Source organism: Hyperolius riggenbachi, chromosome 7, assembly GCF_040937935.1.
Source record: "Hyperolius riggenbachi isolate aHypRig1 chromosome 7, aHypRig1.pri, whole genome shotgun sequence".
In the NCBI taxonomy this organism is placed as follows: Eukaryota; Metazoa; Chordata; class Amphibia; order Anura; family Hyperoliidae; genus Hyperolius; species Hyperolius riggenbachi.
Window position 1 is genome coordinate 305,802,509 of NC_090652.1, and position 21,002 is coordinate 305,823,510.

Genomic DNA, 21,002 nt, shown 5'->3' on the forward strand with positions numbered 1-21,002 from the left:
CGTGGAAAACATTGGGAGCCGCAAAATTTGGAGCATCCCATAGGCACCCATGTTAAGATCAGCCTCCGCGGTGCCCAAATTTCCTGTCACCCCCAAAAGAGGGGTGACAGGAAGTGTATTGATTGGCAGAAAAAGACATTTAGCAGGGGGCATGTGACCGCACTGCAGAACAGTAAAATTAAGGTACTTACAGACTTGTACAATTAATGAGCTTTAATATACAGCCTTAGAAGCAGAAAATTTGCAGCTGGAGAAAGGTTTTAAGCAAAGATAATAAATCCAGCCTATAACTTTTTTGCACACCCAGTTTTCATTCGACGTTGTAGACAAACAGGCGCTCACAGAAGAAATATTCCCGCATTGTTTAGATATCTCTTCGCTGGGTTAGTGAATTTATTGGAGCGATCTGCTTGCAGCAAGTGTTTAATATTTATTTTATAAGTGAGAATATATCAGAGATATAAAACTGGGGATTTATAGTCGGAGGCTCCACCGGGGCTATAGGAAGCCGCATGGTTTATGTCTAGTTTACGTTGCTGCATCGGGAAGACCAAACAGCATTGCAGAATATGCAATCAGAGCGCAAGAGAGAAACACAGTCAGTATTCAGCCAGTCAATCCCAAACAGGGATGAGCAAGTCTGCCAAAAAAAAGTTTTGCAAAGCTATCCCGTGTTTGCAAAACTTTGTGATTGATTCTTAAAGCGCTTGTTCACACCGCAGGCATTTTTGTTATTGTTTTAAGCGCGGGCGATATTTCAAAATCGCCCTGAAAGCGTTTACACAATGATTCTGTATGAGATAGTTCACATATGAGCGGCTCGTTTGCGCCATTTGCTTGAGCCATTTTTTGAGGTGATTTTGCCTCAATGGAAGGTATAGAAAAACCGCAAAACGCTCACAAAACCGCTTTGTGCAGCGATTGCGTTTGCGTGTTTAAGAATAAATACATTGTATTTATTATTTTCCGGATCAAAGAGTTCACTTCCTGACTTGCGTTATGGAGTGAATTACCAAAACGCTCGGGAAATATACAGCACAACACAAATAGAGCAGGGGAATACCTGACAGATTTAGGGTATTAACCACTTCACCACTGAGGGGTTTCACCCCCTGACCACCAGAGCAATTTTCACCTTTCAGCGCTCCTTCCATTCATTCGTCTATAACTTTATCATTACTTATCACAATTAAACAATCTATATCTTTTTTTTTCCACCACTAATTAGGCTTTCTTTAGGTGGGACATTATGCCAAGAATTATTTTATTCTAAATGTGTTTTAATGGGAAAATAGGAAAAATCTGGGAAAAAATTTATTATTTTTCAGTTTTCTGCCATTATAGTTTTTAATTAATGCATGCTACTGTAATTAAAATCCATGAAATGTATTTGCCCTTTTGTCCCGGTTATAAAACTGTTTAAATTATGTCCCTATCACAATGTTTGGCGCCAATATTTTATTTGGAAATAAAGGTGCATTTTTTTCAGTTTTGCGTCCATCTCTAATTACAAGCCCATAGTTTATAAAGTAACAGTGTTGTACCCTCCTGACATAAATATTTAAAAAGTTCAGTCCCTAAGGTAACTATTTATGTATTTTTTTATTGTACATTTTTTTATTTTTTTTTTATTACAAAAAAAAAATAAAAATTGGGAGTGTGGGAGGTAATGAGTTAATTTTTTTGTGTAAAAGTAATTTATTTGTATGTGAAAAATGTGTAGGGTGTAGTTTTACTATTTGGCCACAAGATGGCCACAGTAACTTTTTGTTTTAATGCGACCTCCAAGCGTCCTTCCGGAAGCTTGGAGGAAGTACTTGGAGGCTGGGTAAGATCACAATGATTGCGCTGCCCATCGGAGAGCAGCGGATCATTGCGGGGCTTAGATCAACGAACGGGAATGGATTTTCCCATTCATTGATCTCCGAGCGAGCGGGCGGCGGCGTGTTTACTAGCGGCGGGCGGCGTGTTTACGAGCGGGAGCGCGGACAGCGGCGGGAGTGCGCAAAGTACGGATTTCTCCGTCCCTGGGGGTTAAAGGATGGAAAAAGGGACGGAGAAATTCGTACGGGCGGGGGGAAAGTGGTTAAATAGGTAGATGCAGATAAGGCACTGATTATGTGTAAGTAGCCCCAGAACCTGTATAACTTAGATGTGTCAGTATTTAAAGGGATGAGTTGGCAACAACGTTGCAGCCTCACTTTCTTGCACCCAGGCACTTTACAATAGGCCAATATTCTCAGCACGGCCATACATTTTCACTGCTTATACATGGCTGCATGCATTTTATGCACCCACTCATGCACTCTGGTTGTCCATAATTATTATCAGTTTTGATTTAATTATTTTTGACACTTTTTTGGATTTAGTCCAGAATCATTGTTTGATTACACCATTTCTATAGTTTTTTTAGTGTTTTTTCCCCCATTGTTTAGTGCACAGCACTGTTTTCACAATTTTTTTCTGGACAACCTTTCCCACTTTTTTTTTCTGGGGCTCCGCTTGACTTCCTATCTTACACCTAGTGTTGGGCGAACAGTGTTCGCCACTGTTCGGGTTCTGCAGAACATCACCCTGTTCGGGTGATGTTCGAGTTCGGCCGAACACCTGACGGTGCTCGGCCAAACCGTTCGGCCATATGGCCGAACTAAGAGCGCATGGCCGAACGTTCCCCGAACGTTCGGCTAGCGCTGTGATTGGCCGAACGGGTCACGTGGTTCGGACCCGAACGCGCTCTGATTGGCCGAACGGTCACGTGGTTCGGGTAAATAAATACCCGAACCACGTCATATCTCCGCCATTTGTCTGTGGGTTTAGCTTTGGGTAGGCAGGCAGGGTAGTTCGCGCTCCAGCCACGCTAGCCAGGGTCCCCCCTGTCATTGTGTCACTGCTGGGAACAGTAGTACACCGCTTGCTCAGCCACACTATATAGCATTCTGTTTACTGCCACTCTGTGTACCTCGCTCAGCCACACTATATAGCATTCTGTTTACTGCCACTCTGTGTCTGCTGGGAATAGTAGTACACCGCTTGCTCAGCCACACTATATAGCATTCTGTTTACTGCCACTCTGTGTACCTCGCTCAGCCACACTATATAGCATTCTGTTTACTGCCACTCTGTGTCTGCTGGGAATAGTGGTACACCGCTCGCTCAGCCACACTATATAGCATTCTGTTCACTGTTCTGTGTCTGCTTGGAATAGTGGTACACCGCTCGCTCAGCCACACTATATAGCATTCTGTTTACTGTTCTGTGTCTGCTGGGAATAGTGGTACACCGCTCGCTCAGCCACACTATATAGCATTCTGTTTACTGTTCTGTGTCTGCTGGGAATAGTGGTACACCGCTCGCTCAGCCACACTATATAGCATTCTGTGCACTGTTCTGTGTCTGCTGGGAATAGTGGTACACCGCTCGCTCAGCCACACTATATAGCATTCTGTTCACTGTTCTGTGTCTGCTGGGAATAGTGGTACACCGCTCGCTCAGCCACACTATATAGCATTCTGTTTACTGTTCTGTGTCTGCTGGGAATAGTGGTACACCGCTCGCTCATCCACACTATATAGCATTCTGTTCACTGTTCTGTGTCTGCTGGGAATAGTGGTACACCGCCCGCTCAGCCACACTATATAGCATTCTGTTCACTGTTCTGTGTCTGCTGGGAATAGTGGTACACCGCTCGCTCAGCCACACTATATAGCATTCTGTGCACTGTTCTGTGTCTGCTGGGAATAGTGGTACACCGCTCGCTCAGCCACACTATATAGCATTCTGTTCACTGTTCTGTGTCTGCTGGGAATAGTGGTACACCGCTCGCTCAGCCACACTATATAGCATTCTGTTTACTGTTCTGTGTCTGCTGGGAATAGTGGTACACCGCTCGCTCATCCACACTATATAGCATTCTGTTCACTGTTCTGTGTCTGCTGGGAATAGTGGTACACCGCCCGCTCAGCCACACTATATAGCATTCTGTTCACTGTTCTGTGTCTGCTGGGAATAGTGGTACACCGCTCGCTCAGCCACACTATATAGCATTCTGTTTACTGTTCTGTGTCTGCTGGGAACAGTAGTACACCGCTCGCTCAGCCAGAGTATATAGCATTGTGTTTACTGCCACTCTGTGTACACCGCTCAGCCAGACTATATACCATTGTTTACTGACACTCTGTGTACACCGCTCAGCCAGACTATATACCATTGTTTACTGACACTCTGTGTACACCGCTCAGCCAGACTATATACCATTGTTTACTGCCACTCTGATTCTGCTGGGAACAGTAGTACACCGCTCGCTCAGCCAGACTATATAGCATTGTGTTTACTGCCACTCTGTGTACACCGCTCAGCCAGACTATATACCATTGTTTACTGACACTCTGTGTACACCGCTCAGCCAGACTATATACCATTGTTTACTGAAACTCTGTGTACACCGCTCAGCCAGACTATATACCATTGTTTACTGCCACTCTGATTCTGCTGGGAACAGTAGTACACCGCTCGCTCAGCCAGACTATATACCATTGTTTACTGACACTATATAGCAGACTATATAGCATTGTGTGTACACCGCTCAGCCAGACTATATACCATTGTTTACTGACACTCTGTGTACACCGCTCAGCCAGACTATATACCATTGTTTACTGCCACTCTGATTCTGCTGGGAACAGTAGTACACCGCTCGCTCAGCCAGACTATATACCATTGTTTACTGACACTCTGTGTACACCGCTCAGCCAGACTATATACCATTGTTTACTGCCACTCTGATTCTGCTGGGAACAGTAGTACACCGCTCGCTCAGCCAGACTATATACCATTGTTTACTGACACTATATAGCAGACTATATAGCATTGTGTGTACACCGCTCAGCCAGACTATATACCATTGTTTACTGACACTCTGTGTACACCGCTCAGCCAGACTATATACCATTGTTTACTGCCACTCTGATTCTGCTGGGAACAGTAGTACACCGCTCGCTCAGCCAGACTATATACCATTGTTTACTGACACTCTGTGTACACCGCTCAGCCAGACTATATACCATTGTTTACTGCCACTCTGATTCTGCTGGGAACAGTAGTACACCGCTCGCTCAGCCAGACTATATAGCATTGTGTTTACTGCCACTCTGTGTACACCGCTCAGCCACACTATATAGCATTGCGTACTCTGCCAGTCAGTGTGTATATTGCTGGGATCAGTAATACTCCACTCACCGTCAACCACTATATGAGCTCAACATGAGTTCCCCAGAGACCTCCGCTGTGAGCAGCACTCCCAACAACAGCAACAGCCAACGCCCCACGCAAGCTATAACATCCACCCCAGCAGCCAGTGGTCAGCAGCAGCCCTCCCCGGAGGAGAACGTTGTGTCCATCAGTCCGTCGCCAGAGCGATTAATGAGGGCTGCCATTGAGGAGATGATGGGGCCTGATGTGGAGGAGGAGGTCTGGCTCAGGCCAGCATCCCAAGTTAATGTTGAGGACGATGAGGGGTCTGTGTCTGGGGATGTTGGGGTGGCAGAGGTGGTGGGTGGGTCAGACTCAGGAGAAGAGTTGTATGATGAGGATGATGATCGGGACCATCTGTATGTGCCTCAGAGTCCGACCCCGGAAAACATGTTGTATCGTGTGTTTAGGTACTAAAATCTGCGTTCCCTCCCAGTAGTGTTGGGCGAACAGTGTTTGCCACTGTTCGGGTTCTGCAGAACATCACCCTGTTCGGGGTGACTATATAGCAGACTATATAGCATTGTGTTTAATGCCACTCTGTGTACACGGCTCAGCCACACTATATAGCATTGTGTTTACTTCCACTCTGTGTCTGCTGGGAACAGTAGTACACCGCTCACCCGCCACTGTATAGCATTGTGCTCTGTGTCACTGCTGACAATAGTGGTACACCGCTCACCCACCACTGTATAGCATTTCTGTACTGCCACTGTACTGCTGCCAGTCAGCGTGTACTTTAAGGATAAGTGAAATGAGGAAGAAATCCGGTGAAAGAGGGAGGGGCAAGGGAAGAGGTGTTTCCCCTGACGGTTCACGTACAGGCCACAGGGGAGCACCCAAGAAAACCCACTCAATACTGCCCATGTTGTCCAGGACAACAACCCTCACAGATCCAAAAGAACAGGACCAGATAATTACTTGGATGACCTCTCAAGCGTCCAGCAGTGGGTTAAGCAGCACCAGCACATCACGCACGAGGTCCGAGTCCTCAGCCAGTTAAAGTCTGGGCTTTCTTTGAAGACTGCACTGAGGATGTTACCATGGCGATTTGCAAGGTGTGCAAGACCCGCCTGAGCAGGGGGAAAAGTATTAACAACCTCTCCACCACCAGCATGAGCCGCCACATTCTATCCAAACATCCCACTCTGTGGGCAAACGCGGCAGGACAGGGTACCACCAGCAACACTGCCTCCCTTGGGTTCACCAGACTCACCACCAGACCCGCCTCAGCAGCAGCAGTAGCCCAGCCATTGCGTGGTTCACAACATTCACAAACATCAGACGATGCTGACACTGTCACTTTCCGGACTAGTGCTCTTGAGGTCTCCCAGTGTTCATCAAACACAACAACCAACAGCCCTTCGGTGTGCAGCGCTACGGTTGAGTTGTCTGTCTCTGAGATGTTTGAGCACAAGAGGAAATTGCCAGCAAATGACCCCCGGGCCGTGGCAGTAACAGCCAGCCAGCATAGCCAAGCTTCTGGCCTGCGAAATGCTGCCATATCGAGTGGTGGAGACAAACAGCTTCAAGGGCATGATGTCAGTGGCCATCCCACGTTACGTTGTTCCCAGCCGCTACCACTTTGCGCGCTCTGCAGTGCCTGAGTTGCATGAGCACGTGGTCAGCTAAATAACCCGAAGCTTGAAGAATGCCGTTGCCTGCAAGGTTCACCTCACCACTGACACCTGGACGAGTGCGTTCGGCCAGGGTCGATACATCTCCCTTACCGCGCACTGGGTGAACCTTGTGGAGCCTGGCAGCGATTCCTCACCTGCTACGGCGCGGGTGTTGCCCACGCCGCAAACAGCTGGATAACAACAGCAGCACCTACCTCTCTGACTCCTTCTCCTCCAACGCATCTCAAAGCTGTACCTCATCCGGAAATGCTAACCCAGCACCAGCAGCAGTAGGATCGTGGAAGCAGTGCAGCACAGCTGTTGGCATGCGTCAGCAAGCGTTGCTGAAGCTGATCTGCCTTGGGGATAAGCAGCACACAGGGGAGGAAATTTGGAGGGGAATAAAGGAACAGACGGATTTGTGGCTGGCACCGCTGGACCTGAAACCGGGCATGAAGCTAGACACCTGGCACGAACTGGCAATGTACGCAATAGAGGTGCTGGCTTGCCCGGCAGCCAGCGTTATGTCGGAACGCTGTTTCAGTGCTGCCGGAGGCATCATCACAGATCGGCGTATCCGCCTCTCCACAGAAAATGCAGACCGTCTGACTCAAATTAAAATGAATCAATCCTGGATTGGAAACGACTACGCAACACTCCTGGACCCCAACCAAGTAACATGACCGATGAACATCTGGGATGGTTTAGCGTTTCCGGTCCCTGTTTATTGAACCTCTCATCTGTATTACATTTATGACTGCATGGCGGCAAAAAGCATTGCTGCTATATCCGCACGCTTTTTGTCCTCATGCAAGGCCTGGGTTGTTGTGTCTCACAAAGCGTGGCCTTCTCCTCCTGCGCCTCCTCCTGTTCCATCACGTGTGCTGCTGCTGCTGCTGCTGCTGCTGCTGCTGGGTTACCGTTGCCGGTCCCTGTTTATGGAACCTCTTATCTTTATTACATTTATGACTACATGGCGGTACAAAGCATGCTATCCGCACGCTTTTTGTCCTCATGCAAGGCCTGGGTTGTTGTGTCTCACAAAGCGTGGCCTTCTCCTCCTGCGCCTCCTCCTGTTCCATCACGTGTGCTGCTGCTGCTGCTGCTGCTGCTGGGTTACCGTTGCCGGTCCCTGTTTATGGAACCTCTTATCTTTATTACATTTATGACTACATGGCGGTACAAAGCATGCTATCCGCACGCTTTTTGTCCTCATGCAAGGCCTGGGTTGTTGTGTCTCACAAAGCGTGGCCTTCTCCTCCTGCGCCTCCTCCTGTTCCATCACGTGTGCTGCTGCTGCTGCTGCTGCTGGGTTAGCGTTGCCGCGTGGTCCCTGTTTATTGAACCTCTTATCTTTATTACATTTATGACTACATGGCGGTACAAAGCATGCTATCCGCACGCTTTTTGTCCTCATGCAAGGCCTGGGTTGTTGTGTCTCACAAAGCGTGGCCTTCTCCTCCTGCGCCTCCTCCTGTTCCATCACGTGTGCTGCTGCTGGGTTAGCGTTGCCGCGTGGTCCCTGTTTATTGAACCACTTATCTTTATTACATTTATGACTGCATGGTGGTACAAAGCATGCTATCCGCACGCTTCTTGTCCTCATGCAAGGCCTGGGTTGTTGTGTCTCAAAGCGTGGCCTTCTCCTCCTGCGCCACCCTCCTCCTGTTCCATCACGTGTGCTGCTGCTGGGTTAGCATTACCGGTCCCTTTTCCTGGAACCTCTTATATGTATTACATTTATGACTGCATGCCGACAAAAAGCATGTTACCTGTGCAAAGAAAACAGACATTTCCCGCATTTAAAAGACAGTTTTCCCTTTGAAACTTTAAAATCGATTTTCTCAAAAACTATAAGCTCTTTTTGCTAAATTTTTTTTTCCTCTTGTACCCACTCCCAAGGTGCACATACCCTGTAAATTTGGGGTATGTAGCATGTAAGGAGGCTTTACAAACCACAAAAGTTCGGGTCCCCATTGACTTCCATTATGTTCGGAGTTCGGGTCGAACACCCGAACATCGCGGCCATGTTCGGCCTGTTCGGCCCGAACCCGAACATCTAGATGTTCGCCCAACACTACTTACACCCCACCTTCTGTAAGCAGGAGTACAAGATTACAATCAGGATCAGGGAATTTTATCCATTTTAATTGTTCTTAATGTCGGTGTGTTTATATCAATAAAGGTTTTTCTATGCTGCAATTACCTGTTCAGTCTAATTATTTATTAGCAGATGGGTTCTTTTTCCTTTTTTTTATTGATTTATAAAACGCTCGTGGGAAAAACGCGTCGGAAACCGCTAACCACAAAAATGAATCGCCCACCCAAGCGCCGGGCATTGGGGAAAAAAGCCTCAAAAAAGCCCACTGCGGACGGACGCGCGAGCGTAACGCAATGTGAACAAGGCCAAAGGGAACCTAAACTGAGAAGGATGTGGATTTTTCCTTTTGAAATAATACCAGTTGCCTGGCAGTCCTGCTCATCCTTTGTCTCAAATACTTTTAGCCATAAGCCCTCAACAAGCATGCAGCAGATCAGGGGCTTGATTCACAAAGCGGTGCTAACCTACTTAGCACGTCTAAAGTCTTTAGACGTGCTAACCAGGGTGCTAAGTAGGTTAATCAATTGAGAAATCCTGTGCTAACCTACTTAGCACCCTGGTTAGCACGTCTAAAGACTTTAGACATGCTAAGTAGGTTAGCACCGCTTTGTGAATCAAGCCCCAGGTGCTCTGACTGAAGTCAGACTAGATTAGCTGCATGCTTGTTTCAGGTGTGTGATTCAGCCACTAATGCTGCCAGAGAGATCAGCAGGACTGTCAAGCAACTGGTATTGTTTGGTTCCCTTTAAAGAGACACTGAAGCGAAAAAAAAATGATTTGTATGTGTAGCACAGCTAAGAAATAAAACATTAAGATCAGATACATCAGTCTAATTGTTTCCAGTACAGGAAGAGTTGAGAAACTCCAGTTGTTATCTCTATGCAAACAAGCCATTAAGCTCTCTAAGTTAGTCGTGGAGAGGGCTGTTATCTGACTTTTATTATCTCAACTGTTCCTGGACTATTTACTTTTTATCTGCCAGAGGAGAGGTCATTACTTCACAGACTGCTCTGAAAGACTCATTTTGAATGCTGAGTGTTGTGTAATCTGCACATATTATAGAATGATGCAATGTTAGAAAAAACACTATATACCTGAAAATAAAAGTATGAGAATATTTTCTTTGCTGCTAATCTTCTAGTAATTATTCATAGTACACAACCAATTCACTATATCACATTTTTTTTCGCTTCAGTGTCTCTTTAAGCCAAAAGCATGACCCTTTAAAAAAAAAAAATACTGTAGTGATCTAAATAAATACTTTATTTCTAACTTGACTGAATTTTTACAGTGACTGGAATAATAATGCGCAATCATGTGTAAATGTGTACAGCAGTGGTTTTCAAACTTTTCCGGCTGAGAGCACCCTTGGTGAATTTGACATTTTTTCAAGGCATCCCTTGACGAAAAAAACAAAAACGAAATGCTGTTATTAAAAAACTCTGAGCTACCAACATTTCGATTTGACCGTAATTGTAATTACGAATGGAAGCAGATTTCCATTTTGGGTCTAATTACATGTCAACATTATGCACAATTATGTTCAAAATTACAACTTGCATTATACTTGCATTGTACACTCATATAATTCATACAAACATACATACAATGCTTACATACATGCATACATACATAACATAACAACAGTCATGTATTTGTTTTTTTAAAATATACCGTGTATATTATATGTGTGTATGTATGGGTATATATATATGGCACCCCTGGGAAGGCACACAGTTTGAGAGCTCATGGTGTACAGTATTAAACTTTCAGGTAACTGGAATAACGCATAATCAAGTGGAAATGTGCACAATATTAACATTGAACACATTGTGTTGCAAAAATGTGCATTACACTGTAAGGTTGCAATGTGATCATACAGTGAGGCATACAGCACAATGAAAGTATGCCTCACTCACTACGTCATTGGAGTAACGCACAATCATGGAAATGTGCAAATTATTAAACTTTACAATACCAGTACACATGCACAGTTACGTACAAATACGCACAATATCAACCTCTACGGCAACAGCACTAATCCAAGACTATGTACAAATGTGCTCAAGATGTTTATTTGCATTGTGGCCTATGGAGGGGTCGACTAACCCCCTTCCAAAATGACCTGCTCTGACATCAACGTTTTGAAAAATAAGTTTAATTGAACAGTCCAGTTTGGCACAGATGTTATCATTTTATCGAATGAATCATTTCCTCGTACAATCGTAATCTCTGATTTGTGCCCAACTCATATTTAGCTAAAAAAATAAAGTGTTCAAAAATGTTTTTAGGTGTTTTAGGTGTTTCATTTGAGGTAAACGAAGAAGCTGAAACTTTGGCTGTTTTTTTTTTGCCATGTTAATTAGGCACTGAATTAATTAGCCTTGATTGTGTTCCCGCAAAGTGTTGGCGAGGAAGGCAGATTCCGGAGCGAGATTGGCTCGCGGTGCACCGTGGGAATTGGGCTCTTAAGCCCCCTCCAGGAAATTATCATTTTACCTGATTATGTCAAAAAAGTTTCAAGCAGCTGAAAATTAAAACAGTACCAAGTTTGTTTAAAGAGTCACTCCAGGTGACCAATTAGTGCCCACGGGAAATATCCCTGCCGTTTTTGTTTTTTTAAATCAATGTAAAGTGCTGCTTTAGAGCCTTTGTTTCACCTACTTAGTGTGTTTAGAGCTGAACATATTTATTTTTTCCCCTTGTATTAGAAATATTACAAGTAAATGTGTTACCTTTTGTTTTAAAGCCACACTTACTGGTATGGTATGATTGTTAAAATTCTGTAAACAGAACAGTTGCCCTTATTCAATTCACAAGTTTTTCACACCAATTTTCACAACTTATCAATAAAATGCCTTTAAAGGGGCACTACAGCGAAAAACTGTAAAATGTAAAATATGTGCAAACATATACAAATAAGAAGTACATTTTTTTCCAGAGTAAAATGAGCCATAAATTACTTTTCTGCTATGTTGCTGTCACTTACAGTAGGTAGTAGAAATCTGATAGAAGTGACAGGTTTTGGACTAGTCCATCTCTTCATAGGGGATTCACAGCAAGGCTTTTATTCTTTATCAAGATATTCTCTAAAAAGGATTTAAACAATGATGCTGGCCAGCTTCCCTGCTCCCTACACAGTTTTTTGGCAATTGGACAGAGCAACTGCCATTCACTTAGTGCTTTGGAAAATAAATATATCCCTAAAAATCCCCCATGATGAGATGGACTATTCAAAAACCTGTCGCTACTGTCAAATTTCTACTACCTACTGTACGTGACAGCAACATAGGAGAAAAGTAATTTATGGTTCATTTTACTCTGGAAAAAATGTACTTCTTATTTGTATATGTTTGCACATATTTTAAATGTTACAGTTTTTCGCTGTAGTGACCCTTTAAGCCACCAGCAAGCTTCTAGGAAAAAAGTAGGAGAATAAAGGTGGCCAGACATCTAGCGATTTGGCTGTACGATCGACAATTCGATTTGATCATTTTATAGAATCCAGAGGGAATCGAGTTTGTTCCAGTATTCCCAGTAGATGAAAAGTGGCTGATTTCATGTCGAATCGACCAGCTAAGTCAATCGTGCAGGATGCAAGATATCGGTCAATCGCACAGGAATCGGCTACTGTTCACACATGTCATTCGATCGACTCTGAATTGATTTTGCATTCAGGGCCTGGAGACTCAACATCGGTCAGAGCAAATGTGAAGGTGAATCGCATAGGATATCGTTTGTAGTGTGTGGGTTACTAGTCGACTTTCTATCAACCATACTGAAGTCGATTCCTTAATAAAGTCGATCACTTTGTCGATTGAATCAGAATCGCTAGATGTATGGCTAGCTTAAGTGTTCCTTAACTAGTTAACCACTGAGGGTTTTTTCCCCTTATGGACCAGAGCAATTTTTTCACATTTCAGGGCTCCTCCCTTTCATTCGCCAATAACTTTATCACTATTTATCACAATGAAACGATCTATATCTGTTTTTTTTTTTGGCCACCAATTAGGTTGTCTTTGGGTGGTACATTATACTCAGGGCCCGTTTCCACTCTCGCGGAAACGGCCGCGAATCCGCAGAGTTTCCCCGCAGGCAAATCGCGCGGGGAAACTCTGCCATAGGGGACAACGGCGCCGCCGGCCGAATCGCTTGCAGTAGCGATTCGGCCGGAAACCCCCACAGAATTCGCGGCGGAGGCTGCGATTCCCATAGCCGTGCATGGCACGGCTGATGGGAATCGCCTGCGATCCCGCCCACCCGCTCAGTGCCGGCGTGCGTCTACGAGACGCACGCCGCACTAGTGGAAACGAGCCCTAAGACTTATTTTATTCTAAATGCATTTACAAAAAATCATTTCTCAGTTTTCAGCCATTAGCGTTTTAAAATAAAACATGCTACTGTAATTAAAACCCACATATTTTATTTGCTCATTTGTCTCAGTTATTATTTCATTTAAATTATGTCACTATCGCTATGTATAGCGACAATATTTTATTTGGAAATAAAGGTGTATTTTTTCAGTTTTACAACCGTCACTAATTACAAGCCCTTATTTGCAAAAATAACAGTAATATACATATTATTTCTTTAAAGAAGAAGAATTGAACTTCATCCCAATCAGTAGCTGATACCCCCTTTTACATGAGAAGTCTATTCCTTTTCACAAACGGATCACCAGGGGGCGCTGTATGGCTGATATTGTGGTGAAACCCCACCCACAAGAAACTGTGAGGACCATGGTCCTGGCAGTTTCCTGTCTGTGAACCTCATTGCATTGTGGGAAATATCTGTTTACAGCTGTTTCCAACTGCCAAAAAAGCAAGCAGCAGCTACATCACCTGCCAGCAGTAAAAATGTCACCATGTGATAAATCTCAGAATGTAAATCAGGGAGAGGAAAGATTTTACAATGGGCAAATACTGACTAAATCATTTACACATAATTATTGTCAAAATGAAGCACTTTTTTGTTAATTATTTTCACTGGAGTTCCTCTTTAACTTTCCGTTAACAAGAAAAAACATTTGGCCGGCACCCATACTAATATTGTTCATAGGTGGAAGTGTCAATAAATAGCTCCAGGGCCACCCACTATTTATCGAGTGCCGGAGATCTCTTACAGTTTATTAACAGTTGCTGATGAGAATTAATTGGAGACAGCAATGTGCCTAAACAAACAGAGAACACAAATAAGTGAATTTCTTCAGCAACTATATTTGGAATAAAGACTTTTTATTAAGTGTTGTGCTGATCTTTCTGCCTGCATTAGTGTCTGAATCACCCACCTAAAACAATCCAGTCAGACTTCAGTCAGAATCACCTGATCTGCTGCATGCTTGTTCAGGGGCTATGGCGAAAAGATAGGAGGCAGAGGATCAACAGGGCAGTCGGCAATGTGCATTGTTTAACAGGAAACACATTTGGCAGCGTCCATATCCCTCTCACGTCAAGAGTCTTTTAAAGTAAACCTGAAGTGAAAATAAACTTATGAGATAATGAATTATATGTGTAGTACAGCTAAGAAATAGAACATACGTTGCATAGAAAAGAGTTTCATATCGTTGTCCATTGCAGGAAGAGTTCGAAAACTTCAGATGTTATCTATGCAAAGAGCTTCTCGGAGCGAATTTACCCAACTTTGTTTTCTCAAGTACTTAAACAGCCAAGAAACAGTGAGGGACAGCTTGAGATAAGGTTTTACTGCAAGAAAGTTTAAAGGGTCATTATTTCTGCTTTGTTTTATGGCTTAAAAGACAGGGTGTGGTTTATAAACTGCAAATTTGACAGAATAATGCAATGTTATAAAAAAAAAAAGCTATATAACGGAAAATAAAAATATGAGACTCTTTTCTTTGCTGCTAATGTTCTATTCATTATCCGCACTACACATACAATTCATTATATCATAGCTCTGTTTTTTGTTTTTTTTAAGCTTCAAGTTTCATTTAAATATTATATTTATAAATATTGCTGCACATCAAAGAAAGAAAAAAACAAAAAGAAAAAACAAAGGAGACTGGCACTGCGGTCATGAGAAAAAAAAATGGAGGGATCTTCTGGTACAGAGGGGACAGGGTATCAACCTTCCGTGTGCTCAGGATGCTGAAGAGGTCATCCAATATATATACACTGAGAGTTAAACCATCCGGCACTACGTGTTACAGGTCCATCAATCTGTCATTTATTACTTCATTATTTCAAATCGTACATAAATCCATGATCAGTGATTCATATAAACAATTCATTCATACCCTGTCCGGTAGCTGCTGTGGGGCAATGTGGGAGCAGCGGTCCGCCTGACGACCGTTTCGCTCGAAAACGAGCTTCTTCCGAGGCTCCGTGCGCGGTGTTTAGTCCCTAATTGGGTTTTTAAAAATATGCCGGGCATCTGCTCCAGCTTCCGCGTACGTCACGCCGCTACGTCACTTCCCCCTTCCGCTATCGCGCCAAAGAATTCAAAAGTCCAAAGAAAACCACCTGGCTCGACCAGACACAGCTAAAAGGGAACTACCGTTGTGGCCATTGCTCCTATTGTTCACATATGGAACCTGGAAAATACCTAAAAGTAGGACGGGTGGAAAATAAAATAAGGAGCTTTATAACATGCAGGACTAATTATGTGGTCTACATAGTGTGGTGCCCATGCAAGCGCTTTTATATTGGAAGGACGACTCGGGAAGTAAGAGAACGAGTGCGAGAGCATATAAAATCAGTAGAAACAGGTAAAGGTTGCACTAGATTAATTGAGCATTTTAGAGCAGAACACGGAGGAGATACCACCTGTCTGTCATTTGCAGGCCTAGAACAGGTCCAAGTCCCCTCGAGAGGAGGAAACAGGGAACAAAGTCTACTGAGACGAGAAAGTAGATGGATAATTAATACTAATGCGATGGGGGCATTGGGCCTCAATGACTGTGTCGATATGGCCTGCTTCTTGAATCCTTAATTCTTGTTGAATAATGTAATGGACTTTCTTGATGTAGCTTAGGTGCTGTCCCAAACCTTTTGATTTATTCTTTTGTTTTTAATATTGGGAAGGGGCTAAATGGGTTCGTGTGGGGTTATGTGGGACAACATTTTTGAAGGTGTTATACCTAATATATGAAATGTAACATGCCCGACAAAGGATAAAGATGTAGATATGTTGAAAAGGTTAAATAACCTAGGTCCCATAGCCCTACTTTAACCTAACCCACAAAAAAACCCTCCCCTCTTTTTAGTGGTTAAGTCTTAATCATGATACATAAAAAAATCATTTTTTATAGGATACAAATTAAAGATGTGGTTTTAATAGTTTGATAGTATTAGCAGATGCCCTCTCTCAAGTATAGCACCATCTAGTGGTTACTCTGAATATCCATATCAAAATGGGATCAGGGAGCCACTGTGGAGCGCACATCACTTCCCTGTTTTTACTTCCGCAAAGATCGCGTCATGGACGTAACATGGTACACATGCGCACGGCGATTTATGACGCGTCTTGAGGATTTTTTTGACGCATGCGCTTTGGCGCGATAGCGGAAGGGGAAGTGACGTAGCGGCGTGACGTACGCGGAAGCTGGAGCGGATGCCCGGCATATTTAAAAACCCAATTAGGGACTAAACACCCCGCACGGAGCCTCGGAAGAAGCTCGTTTTCGAGCGAAACGGTCGTCAGGCGGACCGCTGCTCCCACATTGCCCCACAGCAGCTACCGGACAGGGTATGAATGTATTGTTTATATGAATCACTGATCATGGATTTATGTACGATTTGAAATAATGAAGTAATAAATGACAGATTGATGGACCTGTAACACGTAGTGCCGGATGGTTTATCTCTCAGTGTATTTATAAGTATATAATCGATTCAGAACACATTGCTCTGGAAACTTTTTTTAAAAATTACTTTTTTTGTGCATTATTATGGCAAAAATGTTACATGTGGTTTGTCCTTTATATGACTATAATTATACCAACATAAGTGAAATTGTCTTGCTGGTGTCCTCTGACTATTAAATGGCGGGTGAGTCATGCAGGAACCTGTAGTCTCCTAGAACACCACCCAGGGTCGGATTTCTAGAAAAGGCCGCAAAGGCCCGGGCCTTGGGCGTCTGTAGCCCAATGGGGCACCTTAACATGATATGAAAGAGGGGTGTCAACATATAAAAGAGGAGGCTAAAAATGGGAATCAACTCGTGCCCAAGGGAGCTGTTCATGAAAGAGAGGCGGTACAGCTGATGGTGTAATGGTTAAGGGCTCTGCCTCTGACACAGGAGACCAGGGTTGGAATCTCGGCTCTGCCTGTTCAGTAAGCCAGCACTAATTCAGTAGGAGACCTTTGGCAAGTCTCCCTTACACTGCTACTGCCAATAGAGCGCGCCCTAGTGGCTGCTGCTCTGCTCTGGCGCTTTGAGTCCGCAAGGAGAAAAGCGCAATATAAATGTTATTTGTCTTGTCTTGTCTTACAGCAGGCCCGAATTTACATCACATGAGCCTATAGGCACAGATGTCATGGCAAGGCCCCTAGACTTTGCCTGATGTGAACCTACAATCCCCCACCTAACCGCACCTCTCCTACTCCCTTGCCTGGCCTAGGTAGCTGCAGGTGCCATCCAGTATTAGGTAGACCAGAGGTACCCTAAGTATTAAAGGACCACTATCACAAAAAGAAGTAGGCAGTTAAAATCTAAGAATCCCCCATGAGGAGATGGACTGGCCCAAACCTGTTGGTTCTGTCAGATTTTAACTGCCTACTTATTTTGCGATAATGGTCCTTTAACCCATTCGCGTTCCGTCGTTTTCACTTGAGAAATGTTCACCTCCCATTCATTAGCCTATAACTTTATCACTACTTATCACAATGAACTGATAAGTAGTTTTTTCCGCCACCAATTAGGCTTTCTTTGGGGGGTATATTTTGCTAAGAGCCACTTTACTGTAAATGTATTTTAACAGGAAGAATAAGAAAAAAACGGAAAAAAATCATTATTTCTCAGATTTCAGCCATTATAGTTTTAAAATAATACATGCCTCCATAATTAAAACTCACGTATTGTATTTGCCCATATGTCCCGGTTATTACACCGTTAAAATTATGTCCCTATCACAATGTATGGCGACAATATTTTATTTGGAAATAAAGGTGCATTTGTTTCCGTTTTGCATCTATCACTATTTACAAGTTTAAGATAAAAAAAAAAAAATAGAAATATTTCATCTTTACATTGATATTTAAAAAGTTTAGACCCTTAGGTAAATATTTACATTTTTTTTTTTTATTGTAATGTTTTTTTTTTTTTTATATAAAACATTTTATTTGGGTATTTTTGGGAGGGTGGGATGTAAACTATAGTTTTATAATGTAATTGTGTGTTGTTTTTAATTTTTTTTACTTTTAGTTGTAGTTTTACTTTTTGGCCACAAGATGGCGGCCATGAGTTTGTTTACATGACGTCACTCTAAGCGTAACACACGCTTAGAGTGACGCAGGGGGGAGGCAACGGCCAGAAAAAGCGCAGCTTCCGAGAGAAGCTGTCGCTTTTTCAGCGGGGGAGAGGAATCAGTGATCGGGCTACCGAATCCGCGGCCGGGAGTGCGCGTGCACGCGCGCGATCGACCGCGGTAGCGCGCATGGTTCCTGGACGTAGTTTCTACGTTCAGGAACCAAAATAGGTTAAGTAGCTAGAGGTGCCCCCAGTAGAAGTTATATCTCATCACTGGACTGAGAGTTGGGTGAGTAACCTCTTATCTACACTCCACTCAGGACTCTGCATAGAAAAAGAGAGGGACAGGGGGAAGGGAGTAAGCCTACTTTCCATAATCAGGTGCCTGCCAACACAGGCCTACAGTGACTTATGGTAAATCCGGTGCTGGTCTACAGTGAATGCATGATACACACGGAAGAGGAGGCTGCACATGGAATAGGCAGGAGGGGGCAGCTGCACATAAAAGGGGAGCCACAACATACTTGGCCTATAGGCCCAAAAAGTATAAATCAGGCCTTAAAATTCCCCACGTCTTCTGTGCACATTGCAGAGATGATGATGATGATTAACCTTTTATGGGGGGTCCTGAATCCCTCAGCATCTATGAAAGAGGTGGGTATCCCTCTCCCATGCTGGCGGCCGGATGCCAGAAGACAGTTGCCTGTTATTGAGACTCCGTATAACGAGGTGTCGCCTGTTAATTATAAGCACGAGTCTTTCCAGGTACCCGGAGTATGAATTACTCCTCGCTTACACGCTGACTCGCAAACACTGTCAACATATTTATGGTGATGAATGATTGGCGTCCGAATATCTCAATAGATTATTAGCAGTCGCCTTGCTGACACAGTTCCGGGGGGATATTTTATTTTTTCACTGCAGAGGTAATAAATATAGGATCTCTGTGCGGATATTCCTTCTGTTCTGTATCTTCTACCCGTGTTGGGTGTGAGTGTGACGTGTAGTCACTGCACAGAGGGAGATCTATGGAGCTGTGTAATTATCCTGCATACAGAAAGTAAACGCAGCAGTAAATTAGTGTATTGAATCCCCCGGTGTTCTATTGACCTGTGCATAGCCATTCAATAAACTGGTTTATTTTAGGCATTCCATTCAAGTGTGATCTGGCACAGCAGTCAGAGAAGTGAGAGATGGCCTTCAGCCAGATTCATAGTGTTGTATGGCGTTGAGCAGTGCATTGCCACCGGGGCCGGACCTACCATGAATCCACCTGAATCATGTGAATCAGGCGGCAACTAGAGATGTCCCAAACTGTTCCCCGACGGACAGTACAAACTTCTGCTGCTCACGCCTGCGGTGAACAGCGAACATTTGGTGTTTTTGACCGGCCCCCCTATACATCATGATTGAGCTAAACTTTGACCCCTTACCTAACAGTTAGCAGACACATGGCAGCCAATCAGCTTGCACCCTCTTCTGGACCCCCCACTCCCCTATTAAAAAGCAGTGGCAGTGGCCATATTGGAATCATTCGCTTCTAGCTGCTGACTGTTAGTGAGAGCAGGGTCAGGCTTACTGCAGATAGGTAGGGAAAGCATTAGCTAGGCCTATGTTCTTGTTCCTCACTTGTTGTGAAAGCACCCCAAACAGCCCTTTTGAGGACTAGCACATCTGTCTCCTGTGTTCTTTTTGTGTGTGACACTCCACAGCCCACTGACACCCGGAGCTGTGTGCACACTACTGCTATTGTTGCCTCATTAAGTTGCATGCACAGAACCACTCCAGTGCATTACTATTTCCCTGTATTTCTGATAGTACTATTGCATTTCTCTGTCTGAGACACTCCACAGCCCACTGACACCCAGACCTGTGCATAATGTGATTTCTGCCCTTTAGGGATTAAAACCCGACTTTACGTCAACTCCGTAATTTTTGGTGGGACATTTGGCATGGATCCCCCTCCGGCATGCCACAGTCCAGGTGTTGGACCCCTTGAAAACAACTTTTCCATCACTTTTGTGGGCAGAAACAGTCTTTGTAGGTTTTAAAATTTGCCTGCCCATTGAAGTCTGTTGCGGTTTGCGCCTGTGAGTTTGTGAACATTTGCCGAAGTTCGTGCAATTTCCCCAAATTTGATGTTCGCGACATCTCTAGCGGAACCAACTAGAAGGAAAAGTCTGTGACATCGATATGCCGATGGACAGCAAGCACAATTACCTGGACCATCGTATAAGACATGTCACCCGGTGGGGATCGACACCTGATCCCTCTGGCAACATACATTGCAGGGCCAAGGCTGTACTGGGGTGTTGCTAGCCTGCAGGCTAGCAATGTGTTCTGTGCTATGCTGTCTTATCGGCCACTTCGGCCAAGGGTCATCTAGCGTGTGTATGTGGCTTTACACTGACTTTCTTTCTTTTTTGATCAGCTAATTGTTTTACTGCCTTCTGATAGCTAAGCAACAGGTCTCAGCATTACAGCAAAGAGGAGTACAGATGAAGGCTCCACTTGAGTAACTGAGGGATTCACTGCTCAAAGAGATAATACAATAATTTCCCCACCTAGACACACACGCACGCACGCACGCACGCACGCACACACGCACA

The 21,002-nt window shown here is 44.1% G+C and overlaps 1 protein-coding gene across 1 annotated transcript in view; it reads left to right on the forward strand.

Annotated features, from left to right (window-relative positions):
• LOC137526181 (contactin-associated protein-like 5) overlaps positions 1 to 21,002 on the forward strand; it is a 508,827-nt gene that overhangs the window by 389,961 nt on the left and 97,864 nt on the right. The gene's annotated exons all lie outside the window — the stretch shown is intronic.